The following is a 14,311-nucleotide window of genomic DNA, read 5'->3' on the forward strand; positions in this document are numbered from 1 at the left end:
ATAGCAAGAATCTTGAAGAGCATGTTAAACACTTGAAACTTGTGCTAATCACATTAAGGGCTGAAAATTTGTATGCTAACTTAAAGAAGTGTGATTTTTGTACAAACAAACTTGTGTTTCTTGGTTTCGTTGTGAGTTCACAAGGGATACAAGTGGATGAAGACAAGGTAAGTGCTATTCGAGATTGGCCATCGCCTACTACTGTTGGTCAAGTCCGAAGCTTTCATGGTCTTGCAAGCTTCTATAGGAGGTTTGTAAAGGATTTTAGCACATTGGCGGCACCGATGACGGCGGTCATCAAGAAGAACGTTCCATTCTGTTGGGGCGAGGAGCAAGAGAAGTCCTTTAATATTATCAAGCAAAAATTAATTAATGCTCCTTTACTTGTGTTACCTGATTTTGCTAATACTTTTGAAATTGAATGTGATGCTTCAGGTGTAGGTATTGGTGGCGTGTTGATGCAAGGAGGAAGGCCGGTGGCGTACTTTAGTGAGAAGCTCAATGGGGCAGCGCTGAACTATCCCACGTATGACAAGGAGTTCTATGCACTTGTGAGGACTCTTGAGACGTGGTAGCACTACTTGAGGCCTAAAGAGTTTGTGATTCATACGGATCATGAGTCTCTAAAGCACCTCAAGGGGCAACAAAAGCTGAACAAACGGCATGCTAAGTGGGTGGCCTTCATAGAGACATTCCCCTACATGATCAAGTATAAGCAAGGTAAGGAAAATGTAGTGGCCGACGCACTATCACGGAGGTATGTACTTTTCTCTACTTTGGAATCTAAAATATTGGGGTTTGAACTTGTTAAAGAGTTGTATGTGCTAGATGATGATTTTAAGGAAGTGTTTGAAACTTGTATGCATGGTCCACATGATAAATTCTACTTGCATAAAGGTTTCTTGTTTAGAGAGGATAGATTGTGCATTCCCAAGTCATCAATTCGTGAATTACTTGTTAGGGAGGCACATGGGGGTGGCCTAATGGGGCACTTTGGGGTGGCTAAGACTTTAAGTGCATTGCATGAACATTTTTATTGGCCACACATGAAGCGTGATGTTGAACGTATTTGTGAGAAGTGCATAACTTGTAGACAAGCTAAGTCTAGGACACTACCACACGGATTATATACACCACTTCCCGTCCCTAGTGAACCTTGGGTGGATATCTCTATGGACTTTGTTTTGGGGTTACCTAGGTCGAAGAAGGGGAGAGACTCTATATTTGTTGTTGTGGATAGGTTTTCGAAAATGGCACACTTTATTGCTTGTCACAAGACTGATGATGCATCTAACATTGCGGACCTATTCTTTAGAGAAGTCGTTAGGCTGCATGGCATGCCTAGGACCATTGTGTCGGACCGTGATGTTAAATTCCTAAGTTACTTTTGGAAAACACTGTGGGCTAAACTTGGCACTAAATTACTGTTTTCTACGACCTGTCATCCTCAAACTGATGGTCAAACTGAGGTAGTTAATAGGACGTTAGGAACTTTATTACGTGCTATTCTCAAGAAGAACTTAAAGAATTGGGAAAATTGCTTGCCATTTGTTGAATTTGCTTATAATCGTTGTGTGCACTCTACTACTAGCTATTCACCATTTGAGATTGTATATGGTTTCAATCCTTTGACTCCGTTGGATTTGATGTCTTTACCTGTGAGTGAAAGGTTAAACTTAGACGGCAAAAAAAAGGCTGAATTCGTTAGGAGTTTGCATGAGAAGGTAAAAGCCAATATTGAGAAGCGAAATGAGCAATATGCTAAGCAAGCCAACAAAGGGAAAAAGAAGGTGGTATTCGAGAAGGGCGATTGGGTGTGGCTACACTTGAGGAAGGAGAGGTTTCCGGAGAAGCGACGCTCAAAGCTACTACCTAGGGGCGATGGACCATTCCAAGTTCTAGAGAGGATCAATGACAATGCCTACAAACTCGACTTGCCAGGTGAGTATAATGTTAGCTCTACTTTTAATGTTAGTGACTTGTCGTTGTTTGATGTAGGTGACGAGCAAGATTTGAGGACAAATCCTTCTCAAGAAGGGGAGGATGATGCGAACGTGGACGTCTTAAAGAAAGCATGGGATCCTTTGCAGTTGCCGGAGGGACCAATCACGAGGGGTCGACTAAAGAGATTCAAGGAGGCGCTACAAGGAGTCATGAGCAAGCCGGAAGAGGTCGTGATGCATGGGAGTACGTTTGGAGGCCAACGGAAAGTCATTCAAGCATTGAGGTTGCTGACCGAGTCTGGACGGACCTGTACACGGACCTACACACGGGGTCCGTGTCCTTTACAAGCTGGGATGAGTTTTTACAGTGGCTCCACGGACCTGGAGACGGACCCAGGCACGGGGTCCGTGCCCTATGTATTTGGCGAAGACAGTGCCTACACGGACCCGCACACGGAGGCGAGCACGGGGTCCGTGTCCCTTGATCCCGATTGAAGAGTTTTACAGTATGTACACGGACCCAGACACGGAGGTCTGCACGGGGTCCGTGCCTAGCGTTTTCTGCGCGGATTTGTTTCCTTTTCTAGAGTTTTATTATTTTGGGAGACTAGATTTTTGATATCTTTTGATATATAGACTATGTTGGACGAATTTTAAAAAAACAATACACATATTATTTTGAGTTTATCAAACTTGTGAGAATTTTCTCTCAACTTTTCAAAGCTTTTAGCTTTGTCAAATCAAATCAAACTTATCAAAGTTTTTAACTTTGTGGCGTTTGTCGGTCGTTGCTTGTGCGGATTGTCGTAGGCAAAGTTCTTCGAAGGTTCGTATAGTTTTCGATTGTTTATCCTCGTGTTTATTTGTTGCTAAACTCTTGCTAGTTTAGAGGTGAATATCACACAATACTTGAATCAAAAGATCGGGAAAACACACGGATCTTAATATCGTAATTGAATAGAGGGTGCGATTTATTTTTAATCGTGTTTGCTATTTATTCGTATCAAGATTCACGTCAGATGTATATCAATTTTCATTCATGTGGGGGATTGTTGGATATTTGAATAAAAATTATATGTCATGAATGTGGGAGTGCCTTTTGGTTCTCCACATTCTTGAGTTGGTTGTGGCTCATTATTGTGGAATGTCTTTTGACTTTCCACATTCTTGAGTTACTTGAAAACTTGTGGCTCTTCATATTCTTGAGTTAATGGGAAGATTAATTGAGTTAATTAATCTTGCATGACTCTTGGTATGCTTTTTGGGAGATTATAAATCGTGTGCTCATTTCATCATTTCAAGTGCATGAAAATCTTTTCTCTCAAGTATTCTCTTGCATTTCATCTTGTTAGCTTTTCATTTGCCTCCGTTAAATCTCGGTGATAAAGTAAAGGTACGCTTTCAGTTCGTCGTAGTAGTGTCTCGTGCTAAGTCACTGCTGGTTGTTCCGTTGTATCCTGGGAAACAGACGTCCAAGTTCATCCTCGAAGCACATCTCGGAGGGGACGGATCTGTTTTAAGGACACTGTATTTTCATACAGGCCTTGGTTTGCTTTATTTTAAGCATTGCGCTACTGTTTTGTTCATACTACTAGTTCGTTGGTTTTAGTATACCTTTCTGTTTATTCCATACATTTTGTATAACATATTCAAGGTGATGAAGAGAATATTGGGTGATGCAAGGAAGGAATTGAAGCGTAAACATGATCTATGGAAGGACGGACCCGAGCTAAGGTTCCGAGCTATCGAGTTGGTCTTGTTACGGATCCCACAAGTTAGGTTTGGGGAGGTATCCCGAGTTCCAAGGTCGGATGACTGAACTCGAGGTAAATTGTCGGGGGTAAGGGTCATGGGAGGTGTGTGGTAGATGAATCTAGGGAAAATATGGTGTCAAATCTTTCCAAATAGAGCATCATAGCTAGATAAGGAAATATCTTTATAAACATGGAAGCAAATTCAATTAGGAAATGATTCTATCCATAATCTTATAAAATTTTGCTCATACATACAAGGGCTGCTTTATCTTTTTATTCACTCACTTCGAATTTTCTCTTATATTTTCATGAGAACTATTTGATTTGAACGTCAGAGCAGCTACGTGAAAAATGTTTTGCCTCCCTTTCATAAGTTGTTTGGTTTGTGTGTGTAGGACCTCGACTATAACCTGATGAGGTGCTCTTGCTTGGGAAAGTGATGTTTAGTACCTCACTTTTTCAGGTATCATCATTGGTGTCTTCATTGGGATTAGATCTAAGACATAAATATGGTATTCAACCACCAATTTTGTGATGTCAACACAACAATGGTTTAACCATCTTGAAACTCGGTCGATTACCTCATTCCGGGATTTTGGTTACGTACACTTTTTGCACCAGTTCAATACAAGTAAGAGGAATTAAAAAAAAATCTAGTGATATGAACTATAACACCCCAAATTCAACTATTATACCCAATTTACCAACACGAATCTTTCCAAAATTCTTATTTCCCCACACGCTCCTTTTAAAACTTCTCAGGGTCACCCATCTCATAATTCTGTCAAGTCAAACAATATTAACTTTTAATTTCTTAAGTTATAGACTCTCGAAAAGAATATGCACCTTGTTAGTAGAAGTAATAATTATCAAATAATTTAAGTTTTTTTCAATTGTACAGTTTCATACATGTACAACCTTAGAATTCCTCTCATTCCGACATGATATCAATTCATTTATGTTCTTATTTTCCTTGAGATCAATTCATTTATATTCTCCTTTTCCTAGAAGCTTTCCAAGAGCCATTCTTTCTCTATACAACCTCTTGGCACCGATGATCATTCTTGTCCTGTTCGTACAAGAGAGTCACCGATATTAATGCATGAACATCCATTTACATTATTAAAATAAGAATGTTTTAATATGTTTTGTGGAATTGGAATGCCTGAGTGGACTCTTATATCACGAGCAATAGCAAAAAGAGCTCTTTTGTGATATATGAAGTCAATAAGAAATATTTGCTGGAAAATATCGGAAAGATCAACCTCACAACATATTTATGAAAGGCAAAAAATCAAAAATTATAGCACATGGTCATCACAGGTGATTGGATTCACTCATCTTGGAAATTGAATAAACATGTTCTTAACTTTATTTTTGGTGGTCCTCAAATTTCATATATTTTTATAATTTGTGCCAGAAGTGGGAAATTTAAAGTAAGGTGTATATTGTTTCTGTTGAAAACGCGAATGCTTTTGATGCTGCAATTAAATATATGAAGGAATATTTCGTGAAAATAAATTAAAATCTAGTTTGTGGTTAGCAAGTGATTGAGTTCTTTGATTTGTTTACATGTCCTTTTTTGATTGACAACCGGGCCTGCCTACGAGGCCAGAGTGGACTCACTTAGCGTTGTACGCGAAATCTTTAATTCAGATTGCATCAGGTAACCATAGACGAAGAGGAACTTTTTTAGAACATGTCCGATTCAAATAGCAAGAGGACCTTAGTTGGACACAATAAATTAAGGGGATTTTCATGTAATTCTTTAGGTAGTGGATTTCTGTTAGAGTAGGTGTCGAGCGAGCTAACATGTGGCTTGAATTTTTTTTACTCTAATGTAAAACGATCTTCATTTTAATATTATTTTGCGATTTGATCCAATTATGAAATTATGCTATCTGTATATCCATGCAGCTAAATAGATAAAGTTCTTTAATATACAAAAGGTAACATGAGGTCTTTCTCACTATGTAAGATCATGAAACTCATTAGGAAGTGTTTTGTATATTCTAAACATATTTATAGTCGAATCAGCCACCTAAAATAAGGATAGAGGTCGCTCGAGCATGAGATTAGAATATGTGATGTAAACGCCATCTGTTGCAATGATTGTTACCTGCAAGTGTATGGTGTCAAGTTTTAGTACTCGGTAGAGCACATATATCGATCTCACAGGGAGTCTAATTTAATTATAAATTAATTACAACAGTTAAAATAATCAGACTTTATTTAGAAAATTTAATAGAACGTTTGTTGTTGATTATGAAATAAAATTAATGAAAGCACGCAAACGATTTAAAAGCAGTGTAAATAAAAATCTATAGGTATTATTTCACTTGATATTCAGTATATTAATTATCATTGACATCTATATGTTTTAGGATCGGTTGGGAGTGAAAAAGTGTTTACAAAGGGGGGGGGGGGGGGGGGGGGGGGGGGGGGGGGGGTGATTGAATAAACACTTGAAAATTTTCACAACTTATTCGATTTATGAATCAGTTTAGTGATAAACATAATTCGCGAATCTTGTTGTCAATGTCAATCAGTTAACTTGATAAAGTGCGGAAATAACTGAAAGACAGATAGAATAAAAACTGAAATTAAATGACTCAAGATTTGTGGATGTTCCGAGATTTCAAACACTCCTACGTCACCACTTCTATCTCGAATATATGATATTTACTAAAAGACTTTAATCTATACAAAGATTTGTACAAACTCATTTCAGTTTAGACTTAACACTGCCAAAACTGAAACTCTTAGATTCAATACAATTTATTAGTACTCAACTGATAAGTAACTTTTTAGCACAACTGATCTTTACAAGATCGAATAATATAACAATAAGTGTTTGTGCTTTTAAGCTCAGTGTATAGCCTAAAAGTTATGAAAGTGTATATTAAGCATGAGCTTTTAAGATCTTTAAATCTGAAAGAGTATGCAAAGAGTTCTGCTTGATAACTTGAACAATTTAGTAGCTTGATTATTTGATTTCTTGATTACTTGATTACTCTTCTTCAGTTGATCTTCTCGGCTATTTATAGACTTTGTTTCCATCGGTAACAATGAATGAATTTGAATCATTATATCCGTTATATAGCCATGTCAACATTCTTCTGACAAGCGTACACTGTAGCTTTTCTGAAATGCAGGCGTTCCGATTACATGTTGCAGTCTGCTGTTGTACAGTTCTCGATTGATAGCTTCGTTCCTTAACTGATGACGTGTCAAACTGATTTTGACAAAGCCGATAGGATTAACTAATTATTCTCAATTGATTGTATTGTAGTTGATCAGTTCCGACTGATCATCTAGTTGATTACATAGTTCAGTTAGCTTAGCTGAGTTCAGTTGCCTTTGACTATATACACATTTATATTTAGTCGAGCAACTATCATTTTACGAATCTTTCAGTTTTCTTGATCAGTGGTTCAACTTTTTCAAGCTCAATTTGTCAGACGAAATTAATTTTCAAACAATTTATCCCTTTTAGGTGTTTGAAAAAACTTAGAATATATGAACTGATTAAACTGAACTCTTCGTAGATAAAATAATCTTTTATTGACAACTCTTTCAATGTACAGATTCGTACAAAGAATGAAAAAATAAAAGAATTTTCTATTGAATAAAATCCTCAAAACCTGCCAAATTTCTCAACTGAATAAGAAAATAAAGACTGGATTCTAATTGAACTGGATTCTTTAATTTTTTGCTCACTTATCAGCTTGTCCTCGATCAGTCAGTTGACTAGGTCTCTTCTTTGATAGCTTCTGCTGCTCTTATACTTCTTCCCCTTTTTCTTCAAACTGACCAACCCTGCTGGATAATGCACGAACTTCCGAGGCGACATTAGATAAGGCATTCATTATTTGTTCTTGCATCAGATCCATTCTTTTTCACTACAGTTTCAAAAAATTCAATGCAATTTTTGAACATGTCTCGAGTCTGGAAATGTGCTTGAACTATCATTATGTCTTTCTTTAATTGATCTACTTGGAGAAATAAAGATGTGATATCTTTTGTGACTTGTTGCAGGTTCTTCATTGTATTATCCTTCATAGGATCAATCTTCAAAGTGTGCAACAGTTGGGTTGACTTGATATCAGAGATAGAAGATATCAAATGGAGAAGGTTGGTCTGAATATCTTTTATCATGGAATCAGTAGCCATTGGTATCTCAGGAGACATAGCTTCAGAGAATTCTGGTTCTTGCTCATTTTCTTCTTCATTAAAGATTACCAAGGCATATCAGTTGATTCGGTCTCAACGGTAACCATTTATGTAACTATTACCCGTTGAAATTCTGGAGGAGGAGTGGAAGTCTGAGCAGCAGTTGAGCTGGTAGGCTCTTCAGTTGGTTGAACAGCTGAGACTTCAGTCGGCTCTTTAGTTGGCACGTTTTCAGTTGGTTCCAAGTGCAGCTGAGCCGCTTCAGTTTCAGCTAGAACTGCTTGTTCAGTTGTGGCAAGCGATTGAACTGGTTCATCAATTTGTAAAATAGCCTCTAAGGCTAGTTCTTCAGTTTTTCTCGGATCTTCAACTGATTCTCTAGTGAAAGCATTCAGCTGGATATCAGTGGCAACTGATTGTATGGCTTCATCGATATTTGCCAGTGATAACTCAGCATCGGTATATAGTTGAAGATCTTTGGGAGGAGATTGAAGAGCAGAATATAATTGTTGAGAATCCTTTGAAGAAGGAACGGTTACTTGCTCAGTTAGTTCAACAACTGCTTCCTTGGATGGATCTGGCTGTTGAGATGAAAGTTCAGCCTGCTCTTCTGAGGATGGACTTTGGGAATTTGTGTAACGTACCGTACTTTTTACTACTTCAAATTTGCGGAAGAATTAAAAATTTTCTTAAATAAGTCATGAACATCCAAAGTTTGATAAAGTAAACTCTACGTCTCAAAATCTGTTGCAACGAAAGATCTAAAAATTTAAGTTTGACAAAAGTATTTGAACATTTTCCCAAAACTAAAAACTTGGGCGGTCCTCGGGTCTAGCCTCCTACTCAGTCCAAGCCTGCCCCTTGGTCACCACCCCTAGTCTCCTCATAATCATCCTCACCTGCATCGATCAAATCCAGCTAGTCTAAAGACTCAACACGTATAAACTGGAAGTAATGAATAATACGTAATAAAACCATATGCAACTTCAAAATAGAGCGTACATACTTAAACTTGAACTTGCAATAAACTTGAACATACATACATATCATAGACGTGCCATAACGTGAAACTTTCATAAACATGCTTGCATACTTTTACTTACATAACTTCATCATTTTGCGTAGAGGATGTTTCAAAGCAAGTGACACATAACATATTTCGCCTGATCAGACTAAACCACAGTACTGGGCTGACAGGGAAGATCCACTGCCACATACATGAGATCCCCGTTCATAATTTAACGGGTGGATTGGTCCCCGTTCATAAATTTAACGATTTCTAATCTCGATCTAAACCCGTTCATAATTTAACGGGGTGGAGAGGTCCTCGGCCACGTTCACCGACTTCCAAACCCATTCATAATTTGGTCACAAGACATTTAGCATACCTCAAAAACTTAAAATATTTTCTTTTTGCACGTCAACATACTTACTTGGCGTTGAGGATTCGTTGGATCTCGCTTTGGGGGACGTTTCTGCAACATACTAACATGAATTCACACTCTTAATTTGCATAACTTAGACGTAGTAATCATGCTTACACACAAGCTCATTCATTTCCTTAGGACATTCTAAAATCCCATTGACTCGACCTTGTTAAAACAGTGCATTAAACTATGACATCGAACCTCAAAGCATTGTACCTATATTTTTCCCAAAGAGGAAGTACACGGACCCCGTGCCCAGGTCCGGCTCCGGGTCCATGTAGGTACTAGTAAAATGTGCGTTCAGAAAAGGGAAGACACGGACCCTGTGCTTAGGTCCATGTAGGGGTCCGTGTAGACTCTGTAAAAAACACACCGAAAATAAGGAAGGGCACGGACCCCGTGTCATGGTCCGTGTAGGGGTCCGTTTGGCCTCGAAATTTGACACGGAGAAGGAAACAAAGGCACGGACCCCGTGCCCTGGTACGTGTAGGGGCTCCGTGTTCCTGCGGGAAGTGAAAACTCACGAAATTTCAATACACGCGATGCTTATCATTCTAGACTCGATTTTACGGACCATGAATCGACACCTCGAGACCCATATTAGGATGCTACTACTTCAACCTAAGACTATACAATTGCCCCAAACCAACCACGCATCACAAGTGCACAATAAACCCGTAAACACGGTCTTTGACAACAAAACCGTTATATATGACTATTCATTCTCCCAATTGCCTAACGCCACGAAACGAAATGTCAATAACCATCCCAACATCAATAACAATATACCTATATGCAGCAGCGATTACCCATCGATCCTCAACAAAGCCTGCAACAATAAACTTCAAGAACACATTAATAAATATATTTTTCTGAAAACTGCAGTTTGAGCAGTCCCACGAAAAATGTCATAACTCACTCAATTATTATCCAAATTATTTGAATTTACTGTCAAATCGAAGGTATCAAAAAGTTCTACGTTTCATATGTTGAAAGGTTTCTCAAAATCTTGACCAAAAAATTTCAGTTTTAAATATGACAGCAAAAACGAGATTTGAGGTCTCAAAATGGTTTAAAAGCGATCCAAACATAATTGCTCACTACACATCACACATGTATTTATATGCATAAATAACAACACAACGCATAATATGGCGAGATCGACGCAGAAATAACAGAATATACGTGCATTTAGATCTTTAACGTTACCGAACGACGACACCGAAGCGGAAACGGAGCGAGGCTTGATCCGGGACGATTGTGGCACTAAAATCTTGTGATGAAATTTTAAAAAAAATTGCTAGAAAATTTTGGAGGAGGAGGCGGCCGCTTCAAACTTGAGAAACCCTAGGTTTTGCTCTTAAATTTCTGAGAATAAAATGTGTAGGTGTGTGTTGTGTGTTTTGGTGTGTGTAAAAACGTGTAAGTGTGTGTAACGTGTGTATGTGTTTTAATTAGGAGTAATTGGTGCTAATTTAACTAAATAAAAATGCTAACAAAAGTTAACTCACACTAATTTAATCAAAACTCCTTAATTAAAAATAAGTACACAATAATTTTAACTTTTAAAATCTTAAAATCACCTAATAATTAAATTAGGCTATAAAATACTAAACTTAATAAACTATTTAAAATTCCCCAACCTCAACTTAAAATTAAAATAATGCATTTAAAAATTGCCAAACTCGTCACCGGTCTCTATTCCTCGATCCCGCCTCGAATAATCGCCTGAAACATGACACTTGAAAAACATTTTAACATGCATCACATAAACATTAAAGTAATGCAATTTAAATAAATCATGCATCACTAAAATCATTTTAAACTTAAATAAAATATTTAACAATTAAATAAATGCATGGGTTGTACGTGTACTGATTTTGTTTTTGGGCTCTACAGTTCCTCTTCCACTTATATAAATTTCGTCCTCGAAATTAAATCTTACCAATCAACTCCGAGTAGCGAATTCTCATGTCTACCTCGGCTTCTCAAGTGGCCTCCTCCACTGATTGATTTAGCCACCGGACTTTGACTAGCTTGGTCACCTTGTTCCGAAGTCTACGCTCTTGTCTTTCTAGGATTCGAACGGGTCTTTCCTCATATGACAGGTCTAGAGCAAGCTTGCAATGGCTCATAACTCAGAACATGCGAAGGGTTAGCTAGATACTTCCTCAAAATTGAGACATGGAACACATTGTGTACCCCGGCCAAATTCGGCGAAAGGGCAACACGATAAGCTAGTGTCCCAACTCTGTCAAGAATCTCAAACGGTCCAATAAACCGCGGGCTCAGCTTGCCTCTATTTCCAAATCTCATAACACCCTTCATGGGTGCTATCTTTACAAAAACATGATCGCCTACGGCAAACTCGAGATCTCTCCTTCTCTTATCAGCATAACTCTTCTGACTACTCTGGGCGGTCTTCATTCATTCTCGGATCTTGAGCACCACATTTGCGGTATGCTGAACAATATCTAGACCAAGTTCTGCTCTTTCACCGACTTCGTCCCAATGAATCGGTGATCTGCACTTCCTTCCATACAATGCGTCGTAGGGATCCATACCTATAGATGCTTGGAAACTGTTGTTGTAGGTAAACTCCACTAGAGGTATCTTCGATTCCCAAGTCCCCTGGAAATAGATGATACAGGCTCGCAATAGATCCTCCAGAATTTGAATAACTCGCTCAGACTGGCCATCTGTCTGAGGGTGAAAAGCTGTACTGAATAGAAACTTCGTCCCCATGGCTGCATGTAAGCTATTCCAAAAGGACGATGTAAACCTCGGGTCACTGTCGGACACAATTGAAACTGGGATCCCGTGCAATCGAACTATCTCCCTGATATAGAGCTCCACATACTGCGTCATGGAGAAAGTCATCTTCACAGGAAAAAAGTGTGCCGACTTAGTTAGTCGGTCCACTATAACCCAAATAGAATTCAATCCTCTATCTGACCTCGGTAAACCAACTACAAAGTCCATGGCGATATTCTCCCATTTCTACTCTAGGATGGGGAGTGGCTTAACTATTCCTGCTGGCCTTTGATGCTCTGATTTCACCTGCTGACAAGTGAGGCATTCAGACACAATCCTGCGGATGTCTCGCTTCATGCCTGGCCACCAATACAAAATCTGCAGATCCTTGTACATTTTAGTACCTCCTGGGTGGATGGAATACGGAGATGCATGTGCCTCTGTTAGAATATCCTCTCTGATCGAATTAACACTAGGCACCGACATTCTACCTCTGTATCTCACCATACCATCTGCCACTATGTAGGGTACACTGCCCTTGGCTTCATCCTTCAGCCTTCATTTCTACAACTGCTCGTCGGAAGGCTGTCCTCTACGGATTCGTTCTAGCAATTCAGATTTGACTGAAAGATTGGATAGTTTGGGGGCTCTGCCCTTTGGATAAACCTCTAACCCAAACCTCTGAATCTCAGACTGAAGCAGTCTCTGTACTGACAACTGAGCTATGACTGCAACTTTCCGGCTCAAGGCATCTGCCACTACATTAGCTTTCCCCGGATGGTAGCTAATCTCGCAGTCGTAGTCTTTCACTAACTCCAACCACCGTATCTGTCTCATATTCAGTTCTTTCTGTGTGAAGAAATAATTGAGACTCTTGTGATCAGTGAAAATCCGGCATTTCTCACCATACAATTAGTGTCTCCAAATCTTCTACGCAAAGACCACAACGGCTAGTTCCTGGTCGTGACTCGGGTAGTTCTTCTCACGCACCTTCAACTACCTGGAAGCATAAGCTATAACCCGACCATGCTGCATCAATACTGTGCCTAACCCCGAGCTTAGATTCATCGGTGTATAACACAAAATCTCCTTGCCCTGATGGCATGGCTAGCACTGGCACTTGAAATAAGAGCTCGTTTCAAAGTATCAAAGCTCTTCTGACATTCATCACTCGAAACAAATTTAGCATTCTTCTTGGTCAGTGAAGTGAGTGGCACTGCTATCGACGAAAACCCCTGAATAAACTTATGGTAGTAACCGGCTAAACCCAGAAAACTGCGGATTTCTGATGCATTCTTCGGCTCAACCGAGTCTCTAACTGCCGCTACCTTAGCTGGGTCCACCTCAATCCCACTGCTAGATATAATAAGACCAAAAAACGCTTTCTTCTCCAACCAAAATTCACACTTATTGAACTTCTCAAACAGCTTGCGACTCTGCAAGACCTGTAAACTGTCCTCAAGTGCTGGTTGTGCTCCTCATGGCTCTTCGAGTAAATGAGAATATCGTCAATGAAGACTATGAAAAATTGGTCTAAGTAGGGCTGGAATACTCGGTTCATGAGGTCCATGAAAATTGCTGGAGCATTCGTCAGTACGAATGGCATCACTAAAACCCGTAATGCCCATATCTGGTCCTGAAGGCTGTCTTGTGCACATCCGCGTCTTTCACTCTCAGCTGATGATACCCTGATCGAAGATCGATCTTTGAGAACATTGTAGCTCCCTGTAACTGATCAAACAAGTCCTCGATCCTAGGAAGTGGGTATTTGTTCTTGATCGTTACCTTGTTCAATTCTCGGTAATCGATACACAGCCTCATGCTCCCATCCTTCTTTTTCACAAAAAGCACTGGTGCGCCCCACGGTGAGAAATTAGGTTGAATGAATTCCTTGTCTAGGAGCTCCTGAATCTGTTGTTTGAGCTCTAACATTTCAGCTGGAGCTAACCTGTACGGTGCCTTAGAGATGGGAACAGTGTCTTGCATAAGATCAATTGAAAACTCCACCTCTCTCTCTGGTGGAAGGACCGTGACGTCATCTGGAAAGACGTTAGGAAAATCTCTGACCAATGGTACATCCGTTATAGATGGAGTGGGCATGTCAGGTGAGGAAATAACGCTAGCCAAGAAAGCATGACAACCCTTGTGGATAAGTCTCCGCGCTTGCATGCAAGAGATCACGCAAGAGAAACTCCTCCATCTAGCTGGCTCGGAGAGAAACTGCTCCATGCCCAAAGGCCTTATTAACACTGACCTTTTC

This window comes from Primulina eburnea, chromosome 4 (genome assembly GCF_022965805.1).
Source record: "Primulina eburnea isolate SZY01 chromosome 4, ASM2296580v1, whole genome shotgun sequence".
In the NCBI taxonomy this organism is placed as follows: domain Eukaryota; kingdom Viridiplantae; phylum Streptophyta; class Magnoliopsida; order Lamiales; family Gesneriaceae; genus Primulina; species Primulina eburnea.